At 38.0% G+C, this 17797-nt stretch overlaps 1 long non-coding RNA gene across 1 annotated transcript in view; it reads left to right on the top strand.

The window, feature by feature from the left end:
• LOC141420647 (uncharacterized) overlaps positions 1–17797 on the top strand; it is a 187620-nt gene that overhangs the window by 60796 nt on the left and 109027 nt on the right. The window lies entirely within an intron of this gene.

The raw sequence follows: 17797 nt of genomic DNA, 5'->3' as shown, positions 1-17797 counted from the left end.
TGTTTTAAGTATCAAATACTGGACTTCAAATATATTGTTCACTGTCCTACACCCTTTCCTTATATCTTCTCCCCCTTCCACTGGAACCAACCCTGAGACAGGACCTGTTTTACCTTCCTGTCCTCTGTTTTTGAAAAAAAAAAAAAATTTGTTTGTTTAAGATACCTAAACAGAGAGGAAGTATGTGCATGACATACTTTTCAAAAACAATACATCCATACCCAGTTATGTTGGTGTTTTTATTCTATGCTTCACAATCAAATTTATCTTTTCCTTTACAGTTTCAAGGGTGACACACCTATGGCTCACAATTCAAATTTGGTTTGTAGACATGTTTTACTTTAGGCCATGAGCTTTTGAAATTTATATATATGCATGTGCATATGCAATTATTGGGGCTGGCTAAGCAAATCTGAAATCTGTAGGGCAGATCTTCACAAAGGGAATTTCACAGGCAGGCTCGAATTTTGTCTTCTTTTGGAAAAAGTCTTCATCCTGCTTTTAAGGCTTTTTTTACCAAGATTTTCTATGATACTATCATTTACATAAACTCAAGTGTCTAGAGTCTTTAATTACATCTGAAAATATCTTCACAAGAGGACCAAGATTAATGCTTAAGATTAAATAAAGCCTATCACACATAAATTAAAATTTTATGTATACAAAAAGATAAAGGTAAGCTACAGACAGTTAAAATACATTTACAGTACAGGTAAAAGAGAAAGGATTAATATACAAAATTTATTGAGTTCCCCTAATAGTCTCATGAAAAAGTAAAAAAACAAAAACAAAAACAAAAAAACACTCCAAAGTCAATAAGACAATGGGTCTTTTTTTCTGATCATTGTAGCAAGCATTTAAAAAGATGGGTAATATCAAAAGTTGGCAAAAATGCAGAGGAATAGGCCTTCTCATTCATACACATAAACTTTGGTGACAGTGTGTATTGACAAAAGTAAAAGAATTTAGCAGTATTTGTGAAAATTTTAAATTAGCATATCTTTCACCCAGTGAACTACTGCTAGTACCTGTCCTTTCTTACTTCCTTTGTTAATCACCAAAACCCAATGTTTAATGCTTCAGGATTAAATCTTCCAACCAAATTTCCCAATTATTTTCTCCCTGAGTTCAACTTGCATACTAGTACCAGATATATTTTCTTTTTCTTTGTTTTTTGATGGTACTGGGGTCTGAACTCAGGGCCTCACACTTGCTAGGCAGGCACTCTACCACTTGAGCCATTCTGCCAGCCCTTTTTTGTGTTGGTTAGTTCTGAGATAGGGTCTTGGGAACTTTTTGCCTGGGCTGGCTTCAAACCTTGATCCTTCTGATCTCTGCCTCCTGAGTAGCTAGGATTACAGGCATGTGGCATCAGATAGATTTTCTTAATTCCCCTCCCCTCACTCTTTTTCTCTTCCTCTGTCCCTCCCTCATTCTATCACTTCTCTGTCTTCCCCACCCCACACACAATGTGTCTCGGCTTTGTTTGTAACAGCTCCAAACTGGAAACAACTCTGTGTAATGAGCAACATGGACAAATAACTCACAATATATGCCAGCAATGGAATATTAACAATAACGATAGTGAAAAGACTGAACTATAGCCATTAACCATTAGCGTGGATGATTCTCAGAAAATATTGTTAGGCAAAGAAGGAAGATGGAAATGAAAACAACTTTTACACTTATACCCAGTTCACAAAAGACAAAACCAAAGTAGTTTGCTTTGGGATGCACATGTAAGTGGTAAAACCTTAAAGAATAGCAAGGAAAGATTATCTAGAACATTAGGTTGGGAGGGGGGAGGAGGGAGTTGTAATTTGGGAGCTGAATACTGGCTATTTCTCGGGTGCCATTAATCTTAGACTTCTCAACCTTGATGACAGTGACATGTAGCTGAAAGTGTTTTTGCTTTGTCTCTATTTGGTTATAGTTATGAACAATAAAAAATATCATCAGGCAACTTTTTTTTTTTTTTAATGATACTGGGGCTTGAACTCAGGGTCTTACATTTGCTAGGCAGGTGCTCTACAACTTGAGTCCACAGGCAACTTTCAGAAGTGCTGGCGGTGTTCTGTTTCTTGATAGGCATTATTTTTGCTTTATAATTTTTGTCATATTTATTTATGTTTCCTACATTTTCCTGTTTGCTGTATTTGACTAAAAAATTGTTAAAAATGTTAGTTTAAAAGCCTTTATAAATTATTCCTTATCTACAAAACAAAGTTCAGACTCTACAGTCTGAATTTCAGATTCTCCCCCTCATACTGTACTGACTAGCAGAGCTTTTCTAGTCTTCACTTCTACCATTGCTTTTAATGGAAACAAACAAAACAAAAACTGAAAATCAAACAAACAAACAAAAAAAACAAAAAAGGAAAAATAGAAAGCAGAATGAAAAATGCCCAACAGATACTAATTTTATGAAATTGCCTTGGACAAAGAAAAATGTTTTGACCTTTCCTCTTATTCTTGATTTGAAGGTGACCAGGGAGAATTTTGAATTGCCTACCACACATTTTTCTAAGATGAGTCAGAGGAGATTAAAATGCCTGCCTAGTCTTTGATGATAATGAATATGTGTGTATAACACAATTCTCAAAAGGAACACATTTCTCCCAAATTGTTATCTAGCTCAGCTGGTATTGTTTTAAGATTTTTTTTTTCTGATTTAAACAAGCTAAAATCAGTTTTAAAGGCATGTGTGTGTGATGTTAGATATGCTCTTAGATCAAAACAGTGAAAAATAAACAACCTGATTTCAGCCCTGAATCTTCATGCACAGACTACCAATTTCACACTTAGTCACAGTCACCCTCACACATAGATGCTGCTGAAAGAAACAGGGCCCAATATTCCTGGAAAATGGACTTGTTGAGTTCACAGCCATTTGTGGCAAATACCTGAGCTCCATGCTTTGGGTGGAGGGCTCACGGAGAGGACTAACAGGCAGCTTCCAGGGGAAAAGACCAGGGAGGGGCAGGATGTGGTCTTGTTGATTCAGAAGTGGCCCCCCTTCTTTGTTCTTCTGAGTCAGCAGGCAGCCACAGGGCCCCACATGGTGAACTCATGGCTCTCGGATGAGCTGTCACACCAGGTCGGCCCTGCCCGCTTTCATTAAAGCACTTGGTGATTTTCAGAATTGGTCATATGGAGCCATCTCTCTAAATCATTCAAGCAATACATTGTTGAAGCTTTCTGATAAATGACGTGTGGCTTCAGGAATTTTTGGGCTTGCTTGCTTTACCTGGTCCTTAAAATGGAAAGGTGAGCCAGGCAGCCTGGCACAGTTGAGCCCTGAAGGTTGGAACCAAGCCAACTGGGCTCATCTCTCTTCTCGTCACAGTCCAGACTTGTGATTTTATAATTTTCCTTCTTTTCCCCAGGGCATGAACTGTGTGCTGCTAAACTGGTTGGTGTGGTGGGAACTGAATGTCAGATGGTAGTGCTGATGGCAATAGTTACTGCAGCCTCTTGCAGAGCAGTGGCAGTTTTGCTGTGGCCACAGCTGGGTTCCAGAGCTTGTGTGGCAGAGTGGGTCATACTGAACAAGCTCCCTGACTTGATTTGGGGCATTGTTCATAGATGCAGCCCCCGCAACCTGGATGCCCTGGCAATTCTGGCTTTGTGCATTGCAAATGCACAAATGCACTGCCTTTTCCTTTAATCAAAACAATGGCTTCTTCTAAATGCGACCAGGGATGTTGCTGTGGATTGGGTTTGTGCTCCTCAAAGGTCCATTGTCAAAGCCTTGGTCACCGGGGTGCCACTATCAGGAGTTGTTGGAACCTTTAGAAGGTGGGGTGGGGTAGTGTGGGAGGTCCTTGAGTGATCAGAAGTGTGACTTTGAAGGGGGATTATGGGTCCCAGTCCCTTTCTCTTCTCTCCTTTTTCTCTCTTGCTGTTGAGGTGAGCAGTTTTGCTCTGCCATGTTCTGTTGCTCTGGTGTGCTGTCTCACCACTAGCCCCAAGCACAGGGACCAAGCAATCACGGACTGGAATCTTCAAAACCATGATCCAAAATAAACCTTTTTTCTTTTTATGAGTTAATTGTCTCAGGTATTTTGTTATGGTGAGAGAGGAATAACTAATCCAGATGTTGACCAAAGAGCGAGCTCAGGAAAGTTTTCTTTCTTATCTGTAAAATAGGTTAGTAATATCTATTTCTTAGGGTTATTGGAAGGCTTATATGTGCTAAAACATGCAAGCACACAATATGATAACTGGCAGTGTCCCTAAAATATTAGCTATTATTATCATTAACTTGTTGGGCACAGAACTTTCTGTAGTCAAATGAGTCTTGGTTTCAGGAGGGCGTCACCATTCATCTCTGAGCTAGGAATGATGGCTTAGAGTCTTGGAAATCAGAGGTCATTACAAGTCAGCTTCGAAATTCAAGTACACTCTAATACAATATGATTTGAAATTTTTGGCTCATTCATTTATGGTTGCTTGATTTAGGCAATTATATATCTTTTGTTTTTGTTTAATTTATATTTTACATATGGACTGAAATCGTTTTACAGTTTAGTATCCAAAGAAACCTATTGAGGATCACCAATACCAGACAACAATCTCATGGTCCTGACCGTGTGTGACTTCCTTCAAAGGTGACCGCTGTATGGATTTTATTATAGGAATTAAGGGTCAGCTGCTTGCTTCATGGTAGACCAATCATATAAGAAACAAGGTTCTGAGGACAAAGTGTCTACAGAAGTCAGCTCAAGAAGACCGGGAATGCTGTGTCAAAGGCTTTTTGCTGGGGGCTGATAGGGTGGGTTCTACAGGTGTCCATGGAGGTTCCCTCCCACTGGTGGCTAACTGGGGCAACAGGAGACTGGATGATGCATATCCTATCCTGATTACTTAAGTGTTTTTCAGTTTCTGAAAGTCTCAAAAACAAAGACCATTATTTCTTTGGGTTATTCCTGTCACTAATTAGCTACATATTATACCATGGGCAGACTGAGGGGGAGGGCAGCTACTCCCATCCCTCTTGTGGATTGCCTAACTCTCGGTAACAATGAAAACATCCTTGCTTAATTAGTTACATACTATAAACTCTAGGCAATGGACATAAAACTTCCCCAATACTTGTTTTCAGTTTCTATTCCCATAAATTAATGTTGCCAGTTTTCATGTGTTATATAAATGAAATTATTTTTCTTACTCAATGTTGTATCTTTGGGATTTTACCTGTGTTGTTACACCCAGGAATAGTTTTCTTTGCTGCATAGTATTCCATTGCACATGTATAGCACACTTTATTCTGTCGTTAATGAACATTTGGGCTGCTTCTAGTTTGGTGCTGTTAATAGTATGCTAAAAACATTCATTTTTAGTGCACATTTCTGTTGGATGTAAATCAATGGAACTGCTGAGTCATAAGGTGGGCATATGTTCAGCTTTACTGGCAACAAGGTTTCCAAAATGGTTTTATGTGTTATATTCCCACCAGCCTCCTGGGGATTTCTGTTGCTCTGCATCCTCACCAATACTTGACACTATCAATCTTTTAAATGGTAATTATTCTAGAGTGTGGGTTGAGATGGCCTTATTTGTTTTCAAGTCACACTTTCCTGAGAACTAATAATGCCGAGCACTTTGTTGTGTTCGTTGGCCATTAATAATCCTCTTTTGTAGAAAGCCTCAATCTTTTTTGCTCTATTAGAAAACAATGTGAGTCTGTCTTTCCTTACTAATTTTTAGGAGATATTTAGTCTAGATATGAATTTTTGTGTGATTTAAATATGACAGCTATCTTTTCCCACTTTGTATCTTTCCTTTCCTTTCTCCTAACAGCATCTTTTGATGAACAAAAAGTTTAAGTTTTAACAAGCTCAAATGATCAATCACTCCTACTACAATTAGTGTATTTATTTTAATTAATTGATTTAACTTTTTTGATTTGACTTGTTAAAGCGGTTTTAGGCTTACAGGAAAAATGAGAGCAGATCCCCATATACTGACCCCTCCCCAAATTTCTGCTGTTATTACTATCATGCATTGGTTGGTAGGCCTGTTACAAGAGATGAACGAGAATCTATACATTGTTATTAGCTAAGGCCCATAATTTAACTAGGATTCGCTTTGTGTTTTATGGTTTTTTGGGTGATGTGACAACTGTATAGCGTTATGTATCCACTGTTAACAGTATCATACCCCTGTCCCCCAAGTAGCTGGGATTATAACCAACGTGCACCACCACACCAGACTTGTTTTTTTGTGGTAGGGTCTCCCTATTTTCTTTCTTTTTTGGCCTGGGCTGGCCTTGAACTTTGATCTCCTATCTCTGCTTCCTGAGTAGCTGTGATTATAGGTGTTTGCTACCATGTCTGGCCTTAATATTTACTTTCATAATAAAATTTCAACTGTTTTCCCAATTGGCAGCACCATTTTATACCTTACAAAGATCTACAATAGAGAAATATATCTGAGAGTTGGCCTGATTCAATGCACGCATAGAAATTAATTCCAGGTGAATTGAAAAGCAAATCAATAAACCTTCGAGAAAATCACAGAGAAGAATATCCTATTTAAGATCTTTTTTCAAGCATTACCTTAAGAGACAGCAGACTAGGAGAAAATATTTGCAAACACATATCTAATAAAGTTCTTGAATCCAAAATACATAAAGAACACATAAATTCAATAAGAAAACAACCCAATTACAAAGTGGGCAAAAGAGATGAACAGCACTTCAATGACAATGATATGTAGAGGGCAAGTAAATGTGAAAAGATGTCCAATGTCACATACAATTGGAGGATTTCAAATGACACCACACTATCACGACGCACCTGTTAAAATGGTTAAAATCCAAAATGCTGCCCACATCAAATGCTGACAAAGATGTGGAACAATTAACCCAGCATCATTTACTGAAAAGACAACTCTTTCCCCTCTATGGTTGAAAATCTGAAAAGGGTCTATTTCTGAACTTTATGCTATCCTCTTGGTCTCTTTCTTTCCTTGTGCCAATAGCTCACTCTTTTAGTTACTGCAATTTTGTCTCTTTCTTTCCTTGTCTCTTTCTTTCCTTGTGCCAATAGCTCACTCTTTTAGTTACTGCAATTTTGTTTTTGTTTTTGTTTTTTTTGGTGGGACTGGAGTTTGAACTCAGGGCTTCATGCTTGCAAAGTAAGTGTTCTACCTCTTGGGCCACATGCCAATCCATTTTTCTCTGGTTAATTTTGGAGCTGGGGGTCTCTTGAAGTTCTCCCCACCCCCTCTTACCCTCTCACCCCTTCCCCCCCCCACTACCAGGCAGAAACTATTTTGCCCTTATCTCTAATTTTGTTGAAGAGAGAGTATCAGCAATAATAGGAAGGAACAAGGGTTTTTGCTAGTTGAGATAAGGATAGCTATACAGGGAGTTGACTCATATTGCTTTCCTGTACATGTATGTTACCTTCTAAGCTAATTCTTCTTGAACTAACCTTTTCTCTAGTTCCTGGTCCCCTTCTCCTATTGGCCTCAGTTGCTTTAAAGTATCTGCTTTAGTTTCTCTGCGTTGAGGGCAACAAATGCGATCTGGTTTTTTAGGTGTCCTACCTATCCTCATACCTTCAGGAGCCCTTTTTATCCTTAAAAAGTTACTGAGAGCCTTTATTTATGTAGGTTATATCCATTGATATTTACCACAATGGCACTGAAAATTGAAAAAGTTTAAAAATATTTATTACATCATTGAAACAATAAACCATTATTTGTTAAAATTATAAGTAATATATTGTATGTAAAATGGTTATACTTTTAAAACAAAAATAATTGGTAAGAATAGCCTTGTTTTACATATTTACCAATCTCTTTTTTGTGCAGCTTAATAGAAGACAGTTGGATTTTCATATCGCTCCTGTGTTCAGTGTATCATGATATGATATGACTGAGGTGTGAAAAAAATATGACCTCAGAGATCTACATAATTTTAAAGGGAAGAGTTAATAGTCTTTTGAGAAAATTGGAGGTGTTCTTTGGTACTTCATGAAACACAAAAAGTGAAAACTCTTTAAAGTTTAGTTGCAATGTTTGATTCTTTTTGAAAATAGATTTCAGTCCTCTGGTGAAATTCTTCATCTTCTCATCAGTTTTTCTTTCAAAATGTTGGTCACAGCTGTTTGAAAGCCCGTGTCTGATAAACTCCACTGTCTGGATTATCTATGGGTCTATTTTTATTGTTTGTTATTTTTCCCTCCTGATTTTGTTCATTTGACCCTGTTCTGGTATATTCGGTAATTTTCTACTATCAGAAAAATCATGGATTGTCTCAAGTGGAATCTTTTCAGAGAGGATTCATTTTGTTCTAAGGCAGACATTGAACATGCTGGGCCCCAGTCTCTTTCTGGATTGTCCTCACCCTCCTAGTGTCTGTCATTTTCAGTGTCTTATCTGAGAACCTGGAGTGTTTCCGAGGGCCACTTTTCCTTGGCGGTCCCTGAATTCTAATTTTTTGTTTCCTTGCCTCCGTGAGATTGCCCAAATCTCTGTTTAACTTTTTGGCTTTCTAGTAGCTACTCTCTGCTCAGTTTCTGCCACCTTGCTGCATATATGCTCACCTAGGAATCTGGAGAGTTTCCTTAGCAGAATTGTGTGCAGAGTGTTGGGCTTTCTCGTACTTTACTTGTCTGCCTGTATCGGAGTACTTCTCTCTCGGGCCTTCATTTCTCTCGTATACACTGAAAATATGTAGGTAGTAAATTGGAGATAAGATCACCCACTTCTTTGGATTGTTTGGGGGATTAATGAGATAATTGTATATACATGTGTGTATCTGTTATGTGTGTATACATATATACATAATAAGAATTCTTATTCTTCTTCTTATTATTATTCTTAATATTAACAATGAGAGGTCAGCTACAGAGGCCAGTAATGAATTTTCCATTTCTTCAGTTCCATTAAACACAGGTAGGCTATGTTCATGAAAGGTATGATTACAGTGTTTAGGAGAAATTGAGAAGTAAACTAATGATCTCATAAATATGGGGAGCACAGTTGTGGTTATGGGAGAAGAGCATCCCACATTGCACAGAGAGATATTTTTTTTTAGCCTGGATCAAGGCAAAGGAATGCTGTACACTTACAGAATTAGAAGATTCTCAATTTTAGAAATGAGCCTATATGGGCCAAACTAGTCAGGAGAATACTGCTTACCTCTTATCACAATTGGTTCAAGGATTCTATGTGATCCTGAATTAGGCCAATCAGTATTTGTTATTTTACTGGTCACAGTGGTTGGTACAGGTGTGCTCAGAAGTGAAGATCAGAGGTTTCTTAGATGAGGGAAACAGTTTTCTCTCCCTGTGGGTAAGGCAATGTGTAACTCAGTTTCTGCTGGCTGCCATCTTGTGACCTTGAGGGAAGTCTCAGAAGATGTCTTCACTCGTAGGAAAACAGAGCCAAGAAAAAAACAACCAAAATAAACAACGCCAATCACCAAAGAAGCTATAACTCTGGACTTTTCAGTAATGTATTTATGCCAGGCAGTAACATGTTCTTATAATTGTTGAAAGTGGTTAGAATTGAATATTCTGTTTTCTGACAGCATAAATCATCTTCCTGGAAGCTAGTGGGTCTATGTATTGAGAGAAAGATTTGAGCTAGAGATACAGATTTTTGAGTCCATGTGTTGTGGTTTGGATCTTAAATGTCACCTAAAAGCTCATGTATTAAAGACTTTGTTCCTAATTAATGGGCTACTGGAAACTTCAGAGGTGAAGCCTTAGATGGAAGAAGTAGGTCATTGGGTTGTGTGTCCTTAAAGGGTATATTGGGACCCACCCTTCACTCTTCCCTCATCCCTGCTCTCTCTCTCTCTCTCTCTCTCTCTCTCTCTCTCCCCTGTTGCATCCCTTCTGCCATGATGCATTGCTTCAACAAAGGCCCAGAAACAATGGAGCCAGGCAACCTTGGACTGAAACCTTGAATCAAAATAAAAATTTCCCCCTTTAAGCTGATGTTCTCAGGGATTTTGTCATAGTAATGGGAAGCTGACCAACACACACTGTGTAGGCAAGAATTCAAACTGAGAGTTTTGGGGTTACCCACAGAGAATGCTACATGAAAACAGTCCAGATGTTGCAGGAAATATTTGTGTTGGTCAGGGGGAGCTTAGGACATCATGAAGGGAACAATACACACTGGGGTGTATGAGCTGCCAGCAACTGTTCCAGCACTCAACTACTACATTGAGGTCATAATTCAAGTAATACTACTGTGAACTCTGTAAGATAGGTGACATTATTTGTAATATAATTTATACATAGTTAAGACCACTTGTACATCCAAGTTCACTTTTTTTTGGCAGTTGTGAGGTTTGAACTCAGGATTTTGTGCTTGCAAGGCAGGCCCTTTATCTCTTAAGCCATGCCTCCAACCCTTTTGCTCTGGTTATTTTGGGGATAGGGTCTCTTTTTTGCTTAGGCCAGCCAGGACCATAACTCTCCTATTTTAAGCTTCCTTGTATAGCTTGGGATAATAGGTATGCACCACCACACCTCATGCTCTTGGTTGAGATAGAGTCTCAAAAATTATTTGCCTGGGCTGGCCTTCAGCCACTATCCTCCCAATCTCAGCCTCCCAAGTAGCTAGGATTACAGGTCTGAACCACTGGAGTCCAGTTTAGTTAATTCTCGTCAGGTAAGCAGCCTAACAGCAGTGTCATTTCTGTTATTGTTCCAAAGATATAAAACAGGTGGGATGGTTCAGAGCTTAAGAGCTCAGACTTTGATTTGGGTTCAGATTTCTGCTCTATGCTTAACCCTGCATAATGGGAAAATACTCCTCTTAAGCTCCAGTTTTATTACCTGTAAAGCAACAATAAGTATTTTGTAGGATTATTGTAAGGATTAAATGAGATAAAACATCAGATGTTGCCCTATGGCAGGACAATAAATAGTAGTTTCTATTAATATTATAGTAAGAGGTAAGGCCAGCATTTTTTGAATTTATTTATCTTAATATCTTCAAGGATTAGATTAGTATGTGGGCTTGAGAGGAGAGAGTATCCCTCAGACACTGAGGCAGTGAGTTACCAAAGAAATAATTAAGAATACTTAAGCAAATAAGGGTTTTAAGGCCAGGGAGTGGTAGTATTGATAGCATATGTTACTGAAAGTACGAAAAGAAAATTTTAAAGAAACTGGTGGTTTGCTTTAGAAATACCAGTAAGTTTCAATGCAGTGAGAGGTTATTTCTGAACTCAGGGATAGTACATTTCTCAAACCAGCGACCGTGCATGATTTCAATTGTCTAACAGAAATCAGTTCTTCATTTTCTTCCACTGTTCAAATCTCACAAGAATCTTTAATTTCTGGTTTTAGTTTATTATCCCTCTTGGCTAGAATGTGAACTTCATAAGGGCAGGGATCTTGTGATTTGTTCACTGAGATACTTTAAATGTCTAGAACTGGATATGGGACATTAAAAATCCTCAGTAAATATGATTGAGTAGATGAAAGGGAATCTATTATTTTATACAAGAAGAAATCCCAAGTTGAGTGGACCTAGGATTGTTGGTTCTGTGCTTAAGGATATAATTGAAAACTACGTTCTTTCCATCTTCCCTGCCTGCCAGTCTCAACACTCTATCTGCCTCTTTAGGCTAACTCTCTTCACGGTTGCAAGAGAGCTGCTGACGTTCCAGACATCACGCTGACAAGATTTGTGCTGCAGCAACACAAGGATGTCTGCTGGCTGTATCTCTTCTGTCTCCATTTTCTTTTTTTCAGTCAGCAAAGAGTAATATATTATTTTTTAAAATCTATACTTGACATGAATATAAATGCATATTATTACATTTCTACCTAGGCCAATCATTTAATACATATTATTAATACAAATTATATAAATGCAACAATTACTAGTTTTAGAAGAAATTTGACAATGTAAATCCTTGGAATATTAAGAAGGCATTTCTGGAAACAGTAAGTTTAGTGATTTGGACATTGCTTTTGAAAAGTTTAACATAGGAAAAATTATTTAAAAATCTATTTTTAGATTCTTATTTTGATAAAATTCTTAGAGAAAAAAACATGAGGAAATCTGCCATGGAAATGACTAAAGGAAAGACATTCTTGAACATATTAAAGTAAGACAAAGTATGTGTAAAAATTATGAAAATGAATTACAAATAAAAATTTTCCATAGGGCATACTACAGCCAAAATGTATGAGAGACAATTTATACCTTTTTTGGGTCTAATCAATGGAATACATATTTTTAAACTTAGGATGTAGGTTAGAGGGATTAAGAAAATTCACTTTTGCTAAAAACATGAGGTGTTGGTATGGGGTCTGTTTGATTTCACTTAATATGAACTCTTTTGAGTGTACAATGTCAAAGTGCTCATTTTTTTTTTGTTTTGTAAAAGGACTATATTGGTTATAATTAACATATATGTAGGAGTCCTGCTTATGAAGTCCAAAGTGAAAATATCTACATATCACTGCTAATCCGCTGGGCATTCCTAGTTGAATTAAGTTTGTCCTTGTTAAAGAAATGATCTTTTTTCTCCCCCCCTTAGGCATGCATGTAAAACAGCTCCTGTCTGAATGTAGGCCTCAGGCAGAAAGTTCAGCACTCAATTACCTGCTGACTGGAGTCTAGCAGTTTGCTGTAAGCAAGTGAAATCATTTTAGTCTGAAGTCTTGACCTCTGGTCCTCTTTTCCCCTCACAGCCCTACAAACTATTTGCCATATGAAGGTCCTGACCTGAGAAAAGCATCTTGAATAACCATGGCAAGGAAAAGGAAAAATGCAACACCTAGGAGATTTCAGTAAACAGTAGAATCATGCCAACCTAATCTGTGTTAAAATGCTTGGAATGCAGGAGCCGCTGGTGATGCCTGTTGTCTGTGTGTCTCACTGAATCCTTTCTTTTCTCAGAGCAGCAAAGCAAAGCCTGGGAACCAGGCCAAATGCCTGCCACTTACCTTAAATTGATCAGCCACTTTGAGATTAAAACCCCTGAAAGCTGCCACACCGTGAAAACAAGGCCTCCTTCACATTAAAGGCAAGTTGCGACTTTGGGTTCGCTGTGATCTTTTTTCCATTTTATCCAGTTTTTCACACTGTGCACTTTTTTTTTCCTTTCCATTTATGCTCCCATGTCGAAGCCAATAGTTACAGCATCTTGGCCAAGCATTCATTAAGGTTTATAAGAACAAAATTTATGGTTATTTAGGAGTTGGCACAAAGGGAGACTTGCTGGAAAAAGAAAGAGGAACACAGGTGGGAAATAGAAGCTTGACAAAGGGCAATGCTATATAAAGTGTGCTAGGATCCTAGTAGAGGTGTGGGAGGAAAATTAAATAGTATTGGAAACCAGTCACTCTTCTGTGCTGAGTCCTTCCCATCTTTATGGTCTGTGGATCACTGAAAAGTGATATATCCTGGTCATTCCAAGGGAGCTTTCTGTGTGGTGTAAATTTTAGGAGTGGGCAGTTGTTAGAGATAAATAGATGTGTAGTAACGTGGGTGATGATCCATCAGTTTGGCTAATGGACTAGATGCATCAAAAATACAAATATAAATTATGCACACACACATATGGATCAGAATAAGGGCTCACCCATGAAGAGAAAAGTCATATTATCCTCTTCAGTAGAACTTACATAATGGCAGTCTGTGTTCCCAAAAATTTAGGGTGTGGGCAAGACACACCCTCAATCTTTGAATTCTATATTCTCCCTCAGGAAATACTGCTAATGACTATTTTTTTTTTAATATTCTGATTTCCTTTAGTAAGGGAGTAAGAAGGAGGCTCTTCCTCTATTTTTGGCAATATTTGTGAAGCAAGCATTTTAAGAATATATTTTAGTTTCTACTCATTTTTCTTCAAGAAGTATCTAGGAGGACTTGTATTTGTTGAAAAAATATACAGCTTTAGTGTTTCATATTGCAAACACTGTTCAAAATACTTATTTTAATATCGGTAACTCACTGACTTGGAGGCAAGTTAATTTTAAATGTCCAGCCACTTTCTATTATCAAATAGGAATATTAATACAAATCATCATAACAATATATTGTTTAGGAGGTCCACCATGATAAAGCATTTTTTTTTATTCATATGTGCATACAATGTTTGGGCCATTTCTCCCCCCTCCCACCCACCCCCTCGATACCCGGCAGAAACTATTTTGCCCTTATCTCTAATTTTGTTCAAGAGAGAGTATAAACAATAATAGGAAGGAACAAGGGTTTTTGCTAGTTCAGATAAGGATAGCTATACAGGGAGTTGACTCACATTAATTTCCTGTGCATGTGTGTTACCTTCTAGGTTAATTCTTCTTGATCTAATCTTTTCTCTAGTTCCTGGTCCCCTTCTCCTATTGGCCTCAGTTGCTTTAAGGTATCTGCTTTAGTTTCTCTGCATTGAGGGCAACAAATGCTATCTAGTTTTTTAAGTGTCTTACCTATCCTCACCCCTCCCTTGTGTGCTCTCACTTTACCATGTGATCAAAGTCCAATCCCCTTGTTGTGTTTGCCCTTGATCTAATGTTGGCATATGAGGGAGAACATATGATATTTGGTCTTTTGGGCCAGGCTAACCTCACTCAGAATGATGTTCTCCAATTCCGTCCATTTACCTGCGAATGATAACATTTCATTCTTCATGGCTGCATGAAATTCCATTGTGTATAGATACCACATTTTCTTGATCCATTCGTCAGTAGTGGGACATCTTGGCTGTTTCCATAACTTGGCTATTGTGAACAGTGTTGCAATAAACATGAGTGTGCAGGTGCCTCTGGAGTAACCTGTGTCACAGTATTTTGGGTATATCCCCAAGAGTGGTATTGCTGGATCAAATGGTCGATCAATGTTTAGCTTTTTAAGTAGCCTCCAAATTTTTTTCCAGAGTGGTTTGTACTAGTTTACATTCCCACCCGCAGTGTAAGAGGGTTCCTTTTAACCCGCATCCTTGCCAACACCTGTTGTTAGTGGTGTTGCTAATGATGGCCATTCTAACAGGGAAGAGGTGAAATCTTAGTGTGGTTTTAATTTGCATTTCCTTTATTGCTAGTGATGGTGAGCATTTTTTCATGTGTTTTTTGGCCATTTGAATTTCTTCTTTTGAGAAATTTCTGTTTAGTTCACTTGCCCATTTCTTTATTGCTTCATTAATTTTGAGAGAATTTAGTTTTTTAAGTTCCTTATATATACTGGTTATCAGTCCTTTGTCTGATGTGTAGATGATAAAGCATGTTATTCTATTTCCATAACCTTGCAATTTCTAGAATACTTGCTCCTTCTCTTCTCCATGAAATTAAGTGCATCTCTTTTACTGATTTTATTTTGGAAAAATTTTATTCCTTTTTTTAGTTAGTATTACCTTAACATACGTATACATACAGTGTCTATTGACTTGGATGTTTTGCATGTTGTTCTCTCAAAGACCCATTTAATCATGATTTCTCTTAACTACATACACTGAAATTCTCCAAAACCAGGGGTCATGGCCTTGTTTATCTCCTTACCAGACTTATTAGAATCCTCTGTTCTGATGAGATACTCATTAAGTTTAGAAAATTGAATATGAACAGACTCCGTTACATCATTTTATAAAATGTCAAATACAATTCTGGATGCATGGTCATGCAATGTGGTCATCATTTTGCAGATAATACTGATTATTTCTGGATGAGTCTGTTTACTGGTCATAAGAAGTCATTTCCCCTTTTTCATAGAATGCCAGGAAGCCAGGACCATGATAGAAGGAAACAGAATAAACTGGTGTTCAGTCTATTTCTAATCTTTCACTGCCTCTTTTTAACCAGTTTGTACCAAAGCTTTGTTATCTAAATTTTCCATCACATCTAATAGACTTTTATCTTGACTACCAATGCTATCTCAACTTCCAAGTCTTCATATTTAATATGATTCTTTTGTATTTCATCAGTAATCAAGCATTTGTGGAAGGCTTTATATATATTTAATGTTAGGCTAAGAGTAATTGGAAAATCCCCATGTAACAAGAAGCAATTGGTAAGAAAACATAAAGCAAGCAAACTGTTTACAGATTCATTTTACATTTTGTTGTGCAGAGTAACAATTTAAAGACAATTTAAGAGAATGTATAATAGAGTATTAGTTCATAATGCAACAGTCAATATGACAGTTCAGAAAGTGTGCATTGAAAGAATCACAGAATGTATGAGTTGAACAGGGCTTAGAAGGATGATGGAGAAGGGAGGGAAGACACTCTAAGAGAGGGGAATGGTGTAAACAAAGGTACAGAGGTGGGAATGAATTTGGAGGTTTTACAGATCACACAGGTATGCTTTGAATGAAAAAGTGATAGTATGGTGGGAAACAAAAGGGGTGGGGGGAGACCAGGGAAGAGAGAGAGAGAGAGAGAGAGAGAGAGAGAGAGAGAGAGAGAGAGAGAGAGAGAGAGAGAGAGCCATTTAAGACAACTAATGGAAGACCTGAAAAGCACAGAAGTTGTGATTTGTGATTGTCTTGAGACAATGACAACCCTCTTATGGTTTTGAGTCCCAGAATGAAATGTTATGAAGTAATTGTCATTTTTAGTTGGGTTGCAGAGAGCCCTGAACATGGAATCAGAACACCTAGGCTCTAGTTTCAGTCAACCTTTTCAAGACTGGCAATCTCTAGCAAGCTAGTGAATCTTTCTGAGTCTTAGTTCTTGCATTCATAAAATGGGAGTAACAATCTCCCCAGATTCAGTCCACCATTAAGCCATGGCAGCCACACAGTTGTGAGGGAATGAGCATCTGGAAGGGGGTCATAGATGTAGAAATTGAGTGGAAGAAACAAATCAGAGAGATGGTGTAGCCATTGTATTGTTTAGGTGACTGTGTTCTGCTGATGTCCAAAAAAAAAAGAAAGAAAGAAAAGAAAATTGACTTCTTTCCCAGAAACCATTTTGTCACTTGAGCTCCACTACAAACATATTACTGCTCTCTGTCTTACTTTGTCCCTTTTGGAAAGAGTTTTTCTTCTCCCAAGTTATGCCACCCAAGAAAATTGACCCTGTCTGAGAAGTCATCAACCAATTTCCAAAAGGCCTTTGCTGTCTATTAAGTTTCTTCCCTATTTTCCTTATGTGCTCCCTTCTAGTAACATAATTTCTTAAGAATATACCTCCTTATTTTCAGTAGATATCCTGGATTTCTGCTGGCTCTGATCTAAATTATTTTTGATTTTCCACCTAAATTACTGAAAGTGATGAAACCAAGTTGATGGGACATCTCCCCAGAAGCATCAATTTTAACAGGCAAACATACTTGAAAGTACCATTGTGGAAGTCTGGGCATCTATCAGAGAAGTGCTCGCAGACTACTGAAGCAAAAAATCTGAGAATGAATGCATTGAAGAGGGGAAGAAGGAAAGTCAGCCCTCCCCTAAGGTGGCACAGCTCAATGCCAAGAGAGACACCCTTGATCTGTGATTTCTCCCACAGAGGAAAGTGAGAGCATACTAGCAAACTACCTTCCCTGTCTGTACAGGATGATGCCCAATATGCCCACTTATTTCTGTACTCACCCAGAATATTGAGGTGAACAGCAGAGCTAAGTGGTTGAGAGAGTTTGGGAGCCAGGAAGAAAAGCAGAAACTAATGGTAATCAGGATACAGAACTCAGCAAAGTACAACAGATCTTACTAACTGCTTTCAGGACTCCATTAGGAATCCTGCCCATGAGCTGTTTGGGAGACCTTGCCTTTGGAGCACCTCCCTCCCACTGACCCAACAGCACCTTCAACACTTCATGCATCTCATCACACCACATTATGGCTGGCTTCCAGCACATGATTCTGTGGACTGCAA

The sequence above is a fragment of the Castor canadensis genome, chromosome 2 (assembly GCF_047511655.1).
Source record: "Castor canadensis chromosome 2, mCasCan1.hap1v2, whole genome shotgun sequence".
Taxonomy (NCBI): domain Eukaryota; kingdom Metazoa; phylum Chordata; class Mammalia; order Rodentia; family Castoridae; genus Castor; species Castor canadensis.
The sequence above is the reverse complement of the archived record's forward strand: the minus strand, read 5'-3'. Positions and strand labels throughout refer to the sequence as shown.